This window comes from Manis javanica, chromosome X (genome assembly GCF_040802235.1).
Source record: "Manis javanica isolate MJ-LG chromosome X, MJ_LKY, whole genome shotgun sequence".
Taxonomy (NCBI): domain Eukaryota; kingdom Metazoa; phylum Chordata; class Mammalia; order Pholidota; family Manidae; genus Manis; species Manis javanica.
In genome coordinates, this window is record NC_133174.1 from 133,818,243 (window position 1) to 133,832,901 (window position 14,659).

The 14,659-nt window shown below is 38.6% G+C and overlaps 1 long non-coding RNA gene across 3 annotated transcripts in view; it reads right to left on the reverse strand.

Annotated features, from left to right (window-relative positions):
* The window catches only part of LOC140847343 (uncharacterized), a 123,870-nt gene that overhangs the window by 103,063 nt on the left and 6,148 nt on the right, over positions 1-14,659 (reverse strand). For 2 of the 3 annotated variants that reach the window (XR_012127342.1, XR_012127341.1), the window contains exons 2-3: positions 5,745-5,831; positions 613-848 (exon numbers count right to left, since the gene is read on the reverse strand). This is a non-coding gene — a long non-coding RNA (uncharacterized lncRNA). The remainder of the gene's footprint in view (positions 1-612; positions 849-5,744; positions 5,832-14,659) is intronic. The other variant, XR_012127343.1, reaches the window with a different exon arrangement.

Genomic DNA, 14,659 nt, shown 5'->3' on the forward strand with positions numbered 1-14,659 from the left:
GCCAGCGGGAGGGATACAGAGCATCAGTGCCATAAACTGTGGAGCTGGCTTGCTCCTCACGCAGATATGTGTAGATACAGGCAGATGGCATTGGGGAGCTACTGATGCAGTGGGTTGCCTTATCTGTCACTGTGCCGTGCTGCTGGTAGGGCATGCCACATATGAGATCCCTGGGTATCAAAGGGAACCCGAGGCGCTGGGTGGCTCTCATCTCCACACTGATGTGCTTCTACAGAAAAGAATCACTGAGTGCCGCAACAAATGTACCCTATTAGCTCATACTCTCCCAGTCCACTTAAAAACCCCTTCCAGCCTTAAAATATCCCAGCTGAAGGTATTTCCATACCTTCTAGAATTTATCCGTATGGTCACTCATTCCCTCAGTCCAGCCCACCCACTCCTTGTTTCCAAGCTAACTGATGCTCCCAGTCACCTTCTCCAAGCCCCTGCACTTCATCTCTGCACAGGGCAACTTATCCAAGAGAATTCGGGTGACTTCACCTTCCTGTGCCTTGGGTTTCTAATCTTGAAAATGGAAATGACAACAGCACCTCTCTGGCTACCCTCTGTGAGGACAGAATGAGACACTAAGCAAAGTGCTGAGTACAGTACCTTGGAAACCCTCAATGAAATCGCACCGTGATTGTGATCATTCATTGCTGCTGGGTTCCGCTTGATCCTAAGTGGAGCGGTCACATGTCCAGTTGGCACAGGGCAGCCCGGGTTCATATCTGCTTTCCCAGGTCATTCCTTAATAGCATCCCTTTTCGCTCACAAAAGTGTCCCAAGGTGACACGTTAATCATGAGGAACAAGCCAAGCAGCTGACTTAGAATTGAGTTACCAGATCTGTAACAACAGGAAAGCTGACTTACAGCAAAACATCTGGCTCAGGGCTTCTTCAGTCTTTCCTGCCTAAGAAACAGGGCTGTTCCTAGAACCGGAGATGGGACTGAGTCTCTGGAACAGGCCAAGGGCATAGCAAAGGCTACAGATGAAAGACTTCAGAGAGATGTTACATTTCTCTTCTCCTTGAACATTTCTTCTTCATCCTCCCTTATCCGGGGAGAAAGCAGGGATTAGAAAGAGCCAACCCTGCTGCCATTTGATTATTTCAAGCAGGCATTTTTGTCTGTCTCCCTAGAAAGAACAAAGTCAAATCCTTTTGATATCGAATTGCCTCTATGCTTTAAAGCTCCAGAGCTGTGATTATGGTCTGAAAATAGCTCTTAACATAAAACAAAGATTAAAGATTCAGGTGAGTTTAAAAATGGGTTCTCCTTAGTTGTAAGGAGGCTAAAACCAGGGTTACACAAACAACAATTTATTACGGGGATAAGATAAAGAGCTGCAACTGAGCATTTCTTCTTTCTAACACCTCTTCCTTTAGAATAACCTCTTTCAATCTTTACATTCCTGATTGTATATGTGTGTGTGTATATATATTTATATGTATGTATATTTTATATGTAGATGTATAGATATGGATATAGACAGAGGAGTGTCTGTAGGTATGGACATGGAAGAATGTCTATATCCATGCTAAACAGAAAATAAGTGTAAAAAATAAAATAAGCACATGGAATATATGTGTCTATATATGTTCAATAAAGGATCTGAAAGAATATCTCTGGGGAATGGGAAAGGGGAACAGGTGGGAGATGGGTAAATTTTACATTTTCCTTTATAGTTAAGGTGCTTCCATAATTTTTTTTAACAATAAGCATGTGTTACTTTTGTACTTAAAAACTTAATGCCAAAAAGGTATCATTTTGATTTTTAAGCATAATTAGGTTTCAAGAGTATGCAAATATTTTTCTAAGACTATGTATTAAGAGACAAAACGTTTGGATCAGAAGACCAAGGTTTTAAGTTGACATTATTATTTTAATTGTAGGCCAAATAATAAAGGGGACATAAACAGCCTCTTGAAAGCATAACAGGCCTACCTTGTGACTTATATACTCAGAAAACTCATTTCTTTCTTACAACATACAGTATTGTGGTGGCAGAATTCTGAAACATCCCCTGTATAGTCCTTTCCCCTTGAATGTGTTCACGATCTGTAAATATGATGGGGTTTCACTCACATGAGTAAGTGACTATGCTATGTTCATGGCAAAGGTGAAGGAATTTTGCAGATGTTAAGGGCCCTATTAATGAGGTTTCCTGGGTGGGCCTGACCTAATCAGGTGATCCCTGGGCATTGAAGGGACTTCAGAGACAGGAGTAGCTGTGGCAGATTCTCTCCCGTTGATCCTAAAGGAGCAAACTGCCATGTTATGTAGAGGATCATGTGACAGGGAATGGAAGGCAGACTGGGGCTGAGGGCCTTACGTCCACAGCCTCAAGAAACTGACCCATGTAAACTATGAGTTGTAATTTTAGTGTAGTTTGCTGCACAGTGATAGAAAACTAATACAGGGATTAAGCCCTGGCATTGAAAACCAGCCTCCACTTCTTATTTTTGCAAAATTTTCTTCTACTGCTGTTCTAGCCCAAGACAACTCTCCAAGCAAAGACTCATAAGTATATAGTTGCCCCCCACATGCCTGTTCATATAGTTACCCCTGCAAGAGACAACATAGAGGAAGGGTTAAATGCATAGACAATACACCAGCACTGTCCACCAGAAAGTTCTGCGATGATGGAATTGTTCTATTTGTGCTATCCACTGTGGTAGCCACCAGCTATATGTGACTATTGAACACTTGAAATACGGTTAGTGCAACAGAGGAACTGTATTTCACTTCTATTTAATTTAAATACATTTACAAGTAAATAGCCACTAAGGCTAGCAGATTGCACAGTGCAATTCTAGAGTTACACCCTCTAGGTCCAACTCCCCACCCCAGTCCTTAGCTGTATGACCTTGCACAGGCTTCTTCATATTTCTGTGCCTCTGTTTTCTAACAATTTGGTCTATTTTCTGGGGTGGTGGTGAGAACAAAGAAGGTAGTACTTGTGATATACTCAAAATAGTGTCTGGTATATAGTAAGCATTACATATGTTTGTCAAATGAATAAGTAGATTCTAGTATCCTTCTTTTCCCATCTCATGGGAAAAATCTGCCCATTTATTTTTTAAACCTTAGAGATCTTCCCCCCTTAAATGAAACCTTTGGGACAACACCAAGCCACACGCTGCTTACTGGCTGTCAAATTAATCTGGCATCTAATTGCATACTGCCTTGAATTGTTATTGAAATGTTTGTGGGTGTATTTTCTGTCTTTCTCCAAGATTGAACGGTCCTCAACGGAAACTGCTATATTACATGTGCCTTTTTGTATCCTCAGTGCCGAATGCACATCACTTTATCTAAAAGACATTCGATAAATATTTATTGACATTTGAATAAGGCCTTGAGTTTGAGATGGAGAAGGCAGAGACAATGACTAGAGTTACTGCTTATACATTTCTTATATAGTTAACGTGTCACTAGGCTCAAGTACCATAGCATCTTGAAAAACCACCAAACGTCTAGCTGTCAGGACCTGAGAGATAGGAGGAAATTAGAATCCTGGGCTAAATTTGTAAAGGAGAGGATGCCAAAAACATGGTGATGGAATTAGTACCCAGGTAGTACATAAACCAAGCCCAGCACATAATACACCCAGAGAATGTGGTGTTATCATATACAATGGGCACTGGGGGCTTCTCAGAGGACAGAGATCCAGTTACTTCCCTGGAGATTAGGGACAATCCCTCCTAAGAGGCTTTGACCATTTACATCCTGCAGTGCTGACCTTTCTGAAATTCCTGGAGCAGCCACAAGACTCATTAGAAACCAGTCCCCTTGGAACCCCTAACCCCAAAGCCTGACTACCGGCGTGCTCTATTCCTGCCTCATGTTCAGTGTGAGTTTCCTGACTACTGAGCTTGCCCCAACTTTTCTTTGGGATCATCCTCAATCTGCCAAGTAATTTGAAACTGCTTCACCTCCTGCCTAAGAACAAGATTTTGGTTCCATTTCTGCCCAAACCTGTGCTCCCACCAGCTCTCTATGACTGCACCTCTAATTTAAACTCTGTCCATACTATGGCCCATCTTGTTTCCAGGCAGCTTCTCTCCCACTTGAATTCTCATGGACTTGGTGGGTTACAGCGTCATCTTACACTGAAAACAAAATTCCAGGGGCTTCCTAAGAAATTATTTAATGGGGAGTTAGAAGATACCGGTGGCAGGAGAATAAGGATACTATAGCTATCCCTTTTTCGGATCGTGCCAAGTCACTAGCTCAATTCTGTGCCGGTGTGCATATGACAAAATGACAACAAGATCTGTCGGTGAGCTCGCTTAAACTCACATTCTACTCCTGTTTTGTAATCAAACCACTGTTTTTTGAATGGCTATAAATTTTCAATGGCTCTCCTAATTTTAGGAAAGGCCCATCAACTTTTACTTCCAGGCATTTCCACTTACACTTAAGTGCCTTTCTGTATATAATCTTTAACTATCTAGCTGGTTAAGGAAGAAAAAAGAAGAAATAAGTGTTAAACCCTCCATAGTAAAACAGCAGTAAAGCAATAAAAAAATAATAATACATTTAAGAAAAGCAGCAAAGTCAGCAACTGTAATACTGCTCACCATTAAGAGCTTCTCCGACTTTATTATCCATTACTAATGTAGCCTTTTATTTTGCTGCATTTTTTCATTAGTAAGTCTGCATACAGTATACTGTAATAGCAACAAACTCTACTCATTCTAGAACATGGCAATAAAATTTGAATCATGAAGCTCATTAGTAAATAACAGTAACTTTTAGTTATTTAATACTAGAATATTGAATACAATATTCTCATTGTTATTTTGCACATGATTCAAAACAAAATATACAATTATAAAAAAATAAAAGTTTAGTCTAACTATAAGCTAGAAAGACTCTTACATTACATATTTTAATCGTAAAAATAAAAATTATTTTTTTAAATACTCTGGTATTGCCAAAATATGTCCATGTTCTTCCTGGAAATGAACCATATTGATCAGTAATTCATGAAGGTTGTAATGTGACTACCAAAATGTTACCAATTCATATTAACTATAAGGAAGACCAGTATGACCTAGTGAGAAAAGGTAAAGAACAATACCTTCATTACAAGACCATAGAGTAAGACAAATTTCCAGTTAAAACATTTCTCAGCATTTGCTTCTTCTGGTAATGAAGATAATGCTGCCTTTCAAGTAGTATGAGCAATAAATGAGATCCTATGTATCAAGTGTCTTACACAGGGACTGGAATAGGCATTCAGTACAAATAGCAGTTGTATTATTATGGAAACCTAGTGCCCCAAGTTTTCTAGCCTTCTAGGAATCACCTTTCTTGAATATCTACATAAAATAACTTGAGACCTCATCTTTGATGATCATGAGTAAGTAATACAGAGTCCTCCCATGTATTTCAAGTGATTCCTGGGGACTAAACATCTCTCTTGTTTCTTCCTTGTGACATTTGACTCCAAATTGCTGACTCTAGTTTCTCCGGATTAATGCTGACTTTGGTCCATCCAGTTGCCATCAAGCCAAGACATTCCTGTTCTCAAAAATCTCTGTCTGACTTGACTACAGGAGCAAAGCGCTTTCCTCCCCTCTCCAAGGTATCGCTAACACAAATCTGAAGCCAGGTTGTGGTGGTTAACACAGTGTGCAGGAAACTTGAGAATTTAGTAAGAATATTACAGTGCAGACAAGGAGAACTTAGCTTAGTATCAGACATCATTGCTCCCCAAATCCACAGGACATACCTCAATCTGGAGGATCTCTTGCAGGCCAGCTGCCAATTTCTTCTACCATCTCTCTTTCCCCAGTTCCAAGGCTGTTCCGCTTTTGTCCTAGAGCACACCAGAAGAAAGGGAAAATCTTTAACTATCCTGGAGTGCCTGAATTCCCATCTCTCCATCCCCCACCGAAAGTAAACTTTTGCATTATTAGAATAAATTAGCATGATTATTTACACTTAGATTACTTCCAATATCAGAGGAAAAAGAATAAGTACTTAGCTTACTTCTGCATGTCAATAAAGCTCACAATTAATCCCTACCAGAACAAAGAGAATGACTACCTACTCCCAGGGCACATTCCCACTTTCACTTTTCCAGCCTCAGGAAGCAACTTTCCTGCAATTTTTGAAAAGCAGTTTCAGCCCTGCTGCCTGACAGTCATCAAGGAGTCAGAAATATTGAGGTGTAGTCTTGGGCCACCTCACTACAATATAAGTAACATTAATAACGTCTTGCCAGACCATTTTAGTAAATGGATTTTTAAAATTCATTTATAATTAGTACATTAACTGTTTCTGTGCAAAAAAGAATCTGCCAATTTTCAATTAGAAAGCAGCTGGTTTCTAAAGTAAGCCAACAATTACCTTGCAGATCTGTTGAGGGATTTTTTTTTTAGATAGTACAAAGATAAATTTCAGCCTAGCCTGCATTCAGACGATCAAAAAATAAAAATAAATCCAGTTAATGAGCTTTGGACAAACTGTAAAAACAGGCTTCATTTCTTACTAATGCTAGTTCAACAATCCAGAATGATTGTATGTAGACATGGTCACAGAATTCTCTGGCAAAGATCTTAGATATATAGTCTTAAGCTTATCCTGTTTTGTAGAAGAAAAAAAATAAAGCCCTGTGAATGAGTTGCTCAGGTTTACACAGCTATTAAGTGGCTCCTGTGCCAAGATATATTTATTCTTAAATGGCAAGATTCTTAGGACAGTATTGCTTTAGCTAAATATATCTTTTTGGATTAGTGTCACCTGAATATAGAAGTTTAATTTACCCACAGGTAAACAAGAGCTGGTATGATGGTTCCACATGATCCTTAGGGACCTAAGCACCTTCTAGGAATCTGTTCCACAGTCTTAGAGAACCTTAGGTTTTCTGGTCAGAGATGACTGTAGGAACAGAATCAAAGTGGGCAGAATAAGGGGATTCATCTTCCCTTTCAAGACTTCCCAGAAGTCCCAAGGGACACTTCAACTCTCATTGGCGACAACTTAGTCCCACAGTCATGCCTGGCTGCCAAGAAGTTGGGTCATGACGGTTTTTATTCTGGGAGGCAGTGTGCTGGAATAAAAATTGGGCTTTTTTGACTAAGCGAGCAATGGAGAACAGAAACTGAAAGGCTCTAGCAATATCTACTGCAGTAGCTTTTCCTTAAGACTTCTGAGGACAACTTTATATTAAAAAAGAATGGCAGTCACTTCTATTACCAGTGACTCTAGGATTCAGGGAAATGACATGTCCATATGGGATCTGGTTTCTTGGTAGATACGCCACACAAAGCAGAAATCTGAGCTTAACCCCAAGTCACATTTACCATGGAGAACCAGACGGGTCTGGGTATTTTTAGGTAACTCATGGAGCAGGTTTGCCGAAAGTCTGTTTGTGTGAAGGACTGAGGAGTTTCCTGGCAGAGAATTTACCATAAGGAAAGTTTTTCATTTATTGTTTTCATTTCATTAATTTATTCAACAAATAGAGTATATGCTACATGTCAGCCACTGAATATACACATATTGTTGAACAGCAATGACAAATAGTTCCTGTATACAAACCTTCCCATCCTGTGAGAAGGTAGCCATTTAAAAAAGTAAATCTAAATAAAATAATGAAATCACTGTTATAAATACTGTTAGATGTCATGGAAAAAAATAAATATGAGTCTGCACTATAGAAGAGAAATGAGCACCTACTCAAAATGCTAAAGGCAAAGTGATAAGAAAAGGTGTTTATGACAAGGATGTGGCTTGCTCGTATTGGTGAAATAGATGTCTATCAATTGCGGAGTGGGTAAATATAATTTGATACATTTGTGTAATGTCTACTATATAGTAGTTAAGCTGAATGAATTAGATTTCTATGCATCAACATGGAAAGATCTAAAAGAAATGTGAAATTAAAAAATAAAGAATAACACAGTGTTTTCTCACAAAACAAGCCAATATAGTGTCCATGGATAAATAAACATATATGTAAAGGTACAAGAGGGGCTGGAACTACACACCAGGGTGCCCGGCTTTGCACAGGGGTGAAAGGAATGGAATGGGGCATGGGTTACAAAGCCAGCTTCACCTAAATCTTCACATGCTTATTTTTATATTAAGAATCTTCTTTGTATTTGCTTTAGGTCTTTTTAACATCAATTTGGGTGGTGGGAACAAAAGTGTTGGCTATATTCCATACTACTTTCCTATCCTCTCTCTCTCTCCTCTTTTTCAATCCTTCATTCTTTGAACTCCCAAGTAAAAAGAATAAAAAACTTTTGGCCCACCAGGAGGAAGGTTTCTACCACTAGTATTTTCCCTTGAATCCATACCTGTTACATTTTTTTATTGAAGTATAATTGGCATAATATTATAATCATTTCAGGTGTACCACATAGTGATTCAACATTTATACACACTGTGGTGACCATTTTGTAATGTGTCTATACATTTTTGTTCGCCATTGCCTTTATTCATGTCACTAAGTAACAATTAAATTCACATACACAATCTCACAAACGAGGAGAAGCTATATTAGGAGAATTGGTCTTGCTATGATAAAGATTATTACTTCATAATACCTCTAAACCCACTTACTTTAGATAGGACAGACATTTTCTGAGTTTGAGAAGAATGTATACTATGTATGACAAGAAATGACCTTGAGGAAGCACCGAGCACAGCGTTTCCTCTTGCTTTGAAGCTATAAAACAAATTTCAACTTTGACAAACTGTGAGTCAAATCATGTTACGTAAAGGATACTGATGGTAATTTTTTTTTCTCCAAATTAACTAATAATGAGTATAGTAGGCAATGTCCCAAGTGGAGTTCACTAGGTTATAGACATTTTACATTTGGAGTAGAACAAATTGCTACAGGAAGAATGAGGCTCCCATCAAAAGCTCCTATAACAGTAGCTACAATTTGATTGTTTACTGTAGGGGATTTGGCAGTGATAACTGCAACTAACTGAAAAGTAGATGAAAGTATCACAGATGGAAATCAAAATGCCAGCTTCCTACTATTAACCTTGAATTCAATAATCGGGTTACCTATCTGGTCAGAGTTGGACTTCCCAGTGAAGACTTCATAATTGAATTTAGCCACCTAGTCCCAGACAGTAGTAGGCATATTCTGAGGGTAGATGGCCCAAAGTCACTGGCAAGGTCATTTCTCTTTTGAGATTGGGAGAAGGAAAAAGAGAACACATTTCCAGTAAGGATGGTATTCCCTACTCTATGGACCAAGCTAAGGACACTGGGAGGAGAACATGGTTCCTTCTTTACCTCTTAAGTATCAATCACAGTATGAAACATTTTATCTGTTTTCTAATTTCTCACAACAACCCTCACAGAGTCAACATAATTACCCAGACTTTACAAAGGAGGAAAATGAGATTCAGAGCGCTTAAGTAACTGGCCCATACTCATACTCTTGGTTAGATGGCTGAGCTGGGAGGCAAACCTAGGTCTCTATGACACCAAAGCCCACACGCTTTCTACTCTCCATACTTCATGCCCATGAAATCACCTGCTTTCTCTTGAAAATAGTTACAGTCATGTAGACGGAGCATGAAAATGGCACTAATCCTTTCAACTTCCTTGAATAGTTGCTGCTGGTCAGTCACATGCACTTGACGCAGTATTAGATCATGCCAAATGAAATGTCTCTCCACAGAAATTTATTAAGTTACTTCACCTTTGTAACTCTGAGAGGTTAAGTCCCATTCTGCCTTGGGTGTGTACACACAGAAGCTATTAGCAATTAAAATGAGTTACAAATGTGTCAAGAAGAGATCCTGCTGCTGAAATCCAGGTCAGGTTACTTGAAATGGATATATATCTTCCTTTTCTAAATGTTAATTAGATGTTCTATTTTATCTTCAAAGTTTCTAGCAGAAACTTTCCTGAAGTTGACACTTATAGGTCAAGAGAGCTTCAAGCCCTCACATAGCATCCTCAGCCCCCACACTTAGAAAGCCAATTCTAAAGGGTTTATATAGTATTATTCAAAATTTTGAAATGATGAAAGCAAAATGAAAATAAAAAACAGTATGGACCTGAAGTATCCTCAATATTATTCAGTAGACCGAGTAAATGATAACATGAAAAGTAAGCTACTCCAGATTCCATTAAATCTGACATTTTAGCATCTATGCACCAATATAAGTAAATCTTTTCTAGCTCAGTACCAAGGTCTGTACTCATTTTTAAAAATTCAGTAAGTATTTACCAAGCATTTTATTCCATTTTATGTAGTTTATCACCCAAAGCACAAATAAATAGCAATACATTTTTAGTCAACAGAGCTCAAAAATAAAAAGTTATCGTTTCATGTGGCTGACCACAAGCCACTTTTTAAGGGCATATTGTAGCATGGTTCATAAGCAGATTGTATTGTGCTGCATTAAATTTTAATGCTGATTGTCAATGAAAAAATACAATTATAAAACTAAACTATCAAAACATCAGCAACTAAGCAGAGGCATTTACATGAGTTGGGAGAACTTTTACTCTTGGCTCTGCCTGTGTGACTCTGAATAAGTCATCTCATCTCTCTGAGCCTTAATTTCCCCATCTACAGAATGAAGGTGTTGGACTAGAACTGGCCCTGCAATTTTCATCAGCTTCTCTTGAGAATCTACAGAAGTGCCGTTCCCAGGCTCCACCTCTAGGAAATCCCATTCAGTGAATCTGGGGTGGGGCCCAGAAACCTGCCTGCTTACCAAGGGCCCAGGGGACGTGGATTCTGGAGGTTCCTACAAACCGCACAGTAAGGTACACCTTATTTAAACCCCTTTCAGCTCTACCATTCTACTAGTCTGCAGAAAATTCAGTAAAAATAGCAGTCACAATGGCACCTTTCTTGCAGAAACACCTACGTGGTATTGGTCCATTTCAAGTAATCATTTCCTCAGGATACAAACTGCCAGCCTGTGACAACGAAACACCTGTGAATGAAGGTCTTCCTAAGTTAACAGGAAAAGAAAAAAAGGCCGGGAGGTAGAGAGGCAGGGAAAGAAGATACACAAAACACAAACTCTTAGGCTTTCAAGCGCTTTTAGTCAACATCTCTACCCAAAATAATCACTGACATTTTGCAAGTAGAAAATTCTTAAAGCTGACTAATTACTTTGGTATTTCAATGAAAGGTAACAATTGAGCATGCGTGAAAGCAGCTTTGTAAATCTGCGGTTTAATTGTAGATCACTTGCTCTACACCCCTGGGTTCTGAGATATTTCTACATGGAATTCTTTGTTATATTATTATACCATAGTAGTTTTTAAAAAGCCTTTAAGATACTGTTGCATATTAATATTGAAAATGAATCAAGAATTTGGATAATTTAACTCTATATAGGTCTTATCGTTCACTAGCATTCTAGGACTCAATTTTAGACAAATCACTCACTTAAATATCAGTGGAGAAACACAACCTGATGAAGCCACGCGGCCTGTGATCAATACCATCACTACAGCGCAAGACTACATTTGGCCAATGGCCAGAGCAGGGGTACCAAATGAACAATTTTATTGTTGCCTAAAGTACCCCAGTGTTGTCAGTGAAAATCATAGAAGGTCTGTTCAGACACTTGAGTAAATCATATTTCGAATTCCAAGCAAGCAGAACTTAGAACAGGAACTCAGGCTTATCCAAAATTGTTATGTACTATTTCAATAGATGGGAGTTATCTTAGGTTAAGTGATTATATTTTATTAAAATTGTGAGCAGAATATCAATTCTAATTTGACAATTATCCTCTCTTACTGCAAATAATAACCAGCATTCATCATTTAGTAGCACTATACACATCTTCTTAAGTATTAGTATTTCTACTGAAAAATGCATTAAAACAAATTCAGTATATTTAAATGATGGCAAATAAGTTGTCTAATTCAAATAGTGCCACTTCCTGACCTGTACCAACTAAATCTATCTATAAAGGGCTAAGAGGTCAGCATACTGAATTCATTATTCTGAAGCAATGATGCATAGCAAAAATAAGCTTGTTTTTGCTTTCTTTGAAAATATTAATAAAGTGACACTGACTCTACTACAGTACTTGAGTTGCTGCGGTGATGCCCAAAGTAGGGGACAAATCTGTTGATGATTTTGCCTCCAGTTTTGTTATCATATCTTGGAGTTGCCCCAAAGTGATGCTTTCGAGAAACTCCATATGGTTCTTCCACACCACATAGACTTCAGGCTGTTTTTTCTGAGAGAACTTCAGCAATATTTAAGGTTGTAAAAAGTATCCTGAAATTTGAAGACTTTTGTTCTTTTTTTTTTTCATTACAGTTTGCCTAGGAACCATAGCACCACCACAGACAGTTGCAAAAGCTGTTTGACATATGTCCTGGGGCCATTACATTTGACTTAGAGGTGTGTGCCAGCTGTCATTGTAATGTCATTGAGGAAACATCCTCGAAGATGAAAAGTGGAAGGTAAAAAACAAGAACTGATATACATCTGAATAATAAAACATCAAGATTCAAGGTAGAAAAAAATCCATTCTCCTCTCATTGATTTGAAATGATGATTGAATGCTGCATCCAGCTATTAGTTGGAAATGATTTTATTTACTTTCACCTCCACCCTGAACCCACAATTTTTAAACCCTGCTTCACTTTGTGCAAATCACAACTTCAGGATAGATCTGAAGTATGTCATCCTTGCTATTTTTGAATTGAATAGCCTAGTCCTCTTCACAAATGATGACTTTTTAAAAAAAAAATCAGAAATACTTAATGCAAATCCTTAGGAGCTGCTCATCTGGCTGTAACTCTTTAGAACTGGGCATCTTTCTTGCAGACATTTTTTAATGTTCCAGCAGAGTCAGCATTAAACCCTCTACCGCAGCACATACTTTACCATATATTTGTACTAGCCAAACATAAATACATAAATAAAATCAACATAGTACAGAGGTTCAACTGCATTACACCATTCCAATAATGTACAATGTCAAACTCAACAAATTTGGTATCCTCCTGAATGCATTAAGTTGTAACTCCAAACAAAAATACAATTTCCAGTTTCAGAGAGATTAATGGGATGGGATATGTCAGGAAAAATTCAATACTTATTAACACTGTCCTAAGCCTTATCTGTACAATCTGCAGCTTTCACCATGTATGTTCACTCCCAAGTCCAGTAAGGTTAAATATGGTTGTTAATGATGAATCACTCGACTCAGTCAACCAGGAGGGAGATCTAGAGGCCTTAGCGAGCAGGTACCATGGCTAAGTGACACTTGCTACAATTGACCGAGCACCATACGTTTGCCTATAACTTTGTACCACACGTAGCTCCTCTTTTATTCTCTATTTCTTTCTGTTCTTCCCCTTTCTCTTTGCCATCTCCTTTCTTTGTTCTGTCCCGTCTTTCCTTCCTCCCCTGCCTGATCCAGCGTACCAGTGTGTTTTATGCTGTGAGATTCAACCTATCAGTCACTCACGAAATCAGTTTAGTAGGCCACAGCCAGCAATTTTTTAAATCAACTATAATAGACTAGTTCAGGGTGCATGACTACAACAAGGGGATATTGTTTCAGAGACTCTGGTTTCAACCCATGACTGTGCCCTGGGTCATGATGGAAAATATATTTCTTCATAAAGAGCAGCATCCATGTGCATTGCCTGCCACCACTGATAGCACCTGGGGCAGAAGAGGTGGCAGACTGCAGGGTGTAGCAGACCCAAAACAGAGCATCAGGGAGCCCAGGATATTGCTCTCCTTCTGTTGCTAAGTCACAATGTACATTATTACGTTCCTTCAACTTGTTAAGTGTTAAAGAACTGTAAGGTGTTTATACACACATACATATACACATACCACATCTGTATATATGTGTGTGTGCATACACATGTGAGTGTGTCTATATATGGCATACTGGTGCTACTGGATTGTGGTAGCACAGGCCAGGGATGCTGCCAAACCTCCCACAAGGCATGCTATGGCCCCCACAACAAATAATTATCTGGTCTAAAATGTCAATAGTACTGAGGTTGAGAAACCCTGGTATAAACACATATCCAACTATTTGGAAAAATCTAAGGAAAAGATGGAATGGTTTTAAGTTCTCATTTGAATATCTGACATCATATAATTCCAACCAGAATCATAAAGAACTTTCTAATCTTGGTTCTATCATACAATTTAAATTGTTACTTTCTCACTAACATCCTTGTTTTGTATAATTTCCTTATTTTAAGAAGTGAGTTTAGGAATCCCTCATTTCAAGATCTCTCTTCACATATGTGTACCACTTCACAATTGTCAAGGGCTTTTGTGTGACCCCCGCCTTACTGACTGTCCCCAGTGTTACACATGGGGAAGCTGAGAGGGGCACCATGCCTGCTCAGGTCACCCTGCAAGGCAGAAGCAGAGGTGGAATTTACACACAGGTTGTTGGTCTCCAAAGCTTTGGATGTGTACTTGATTAAGACAAACACTACTCAGGTCTTGGCCAACCACTATTCCAACCAAACCAACATACCTGCCAAGATAATCAAAATCATGGAAGCAGATTTAAAAATATCCACACATTCAATAGCATCATAGACCAAAGTCTACAAAGTCCTTTCAACTATAATTACTGTTATTAAAGGCATGTCCTCTGTGTTGCATTTCTATATTTAGGAATTTGTGTCTGAACTCTTTGAAACCTT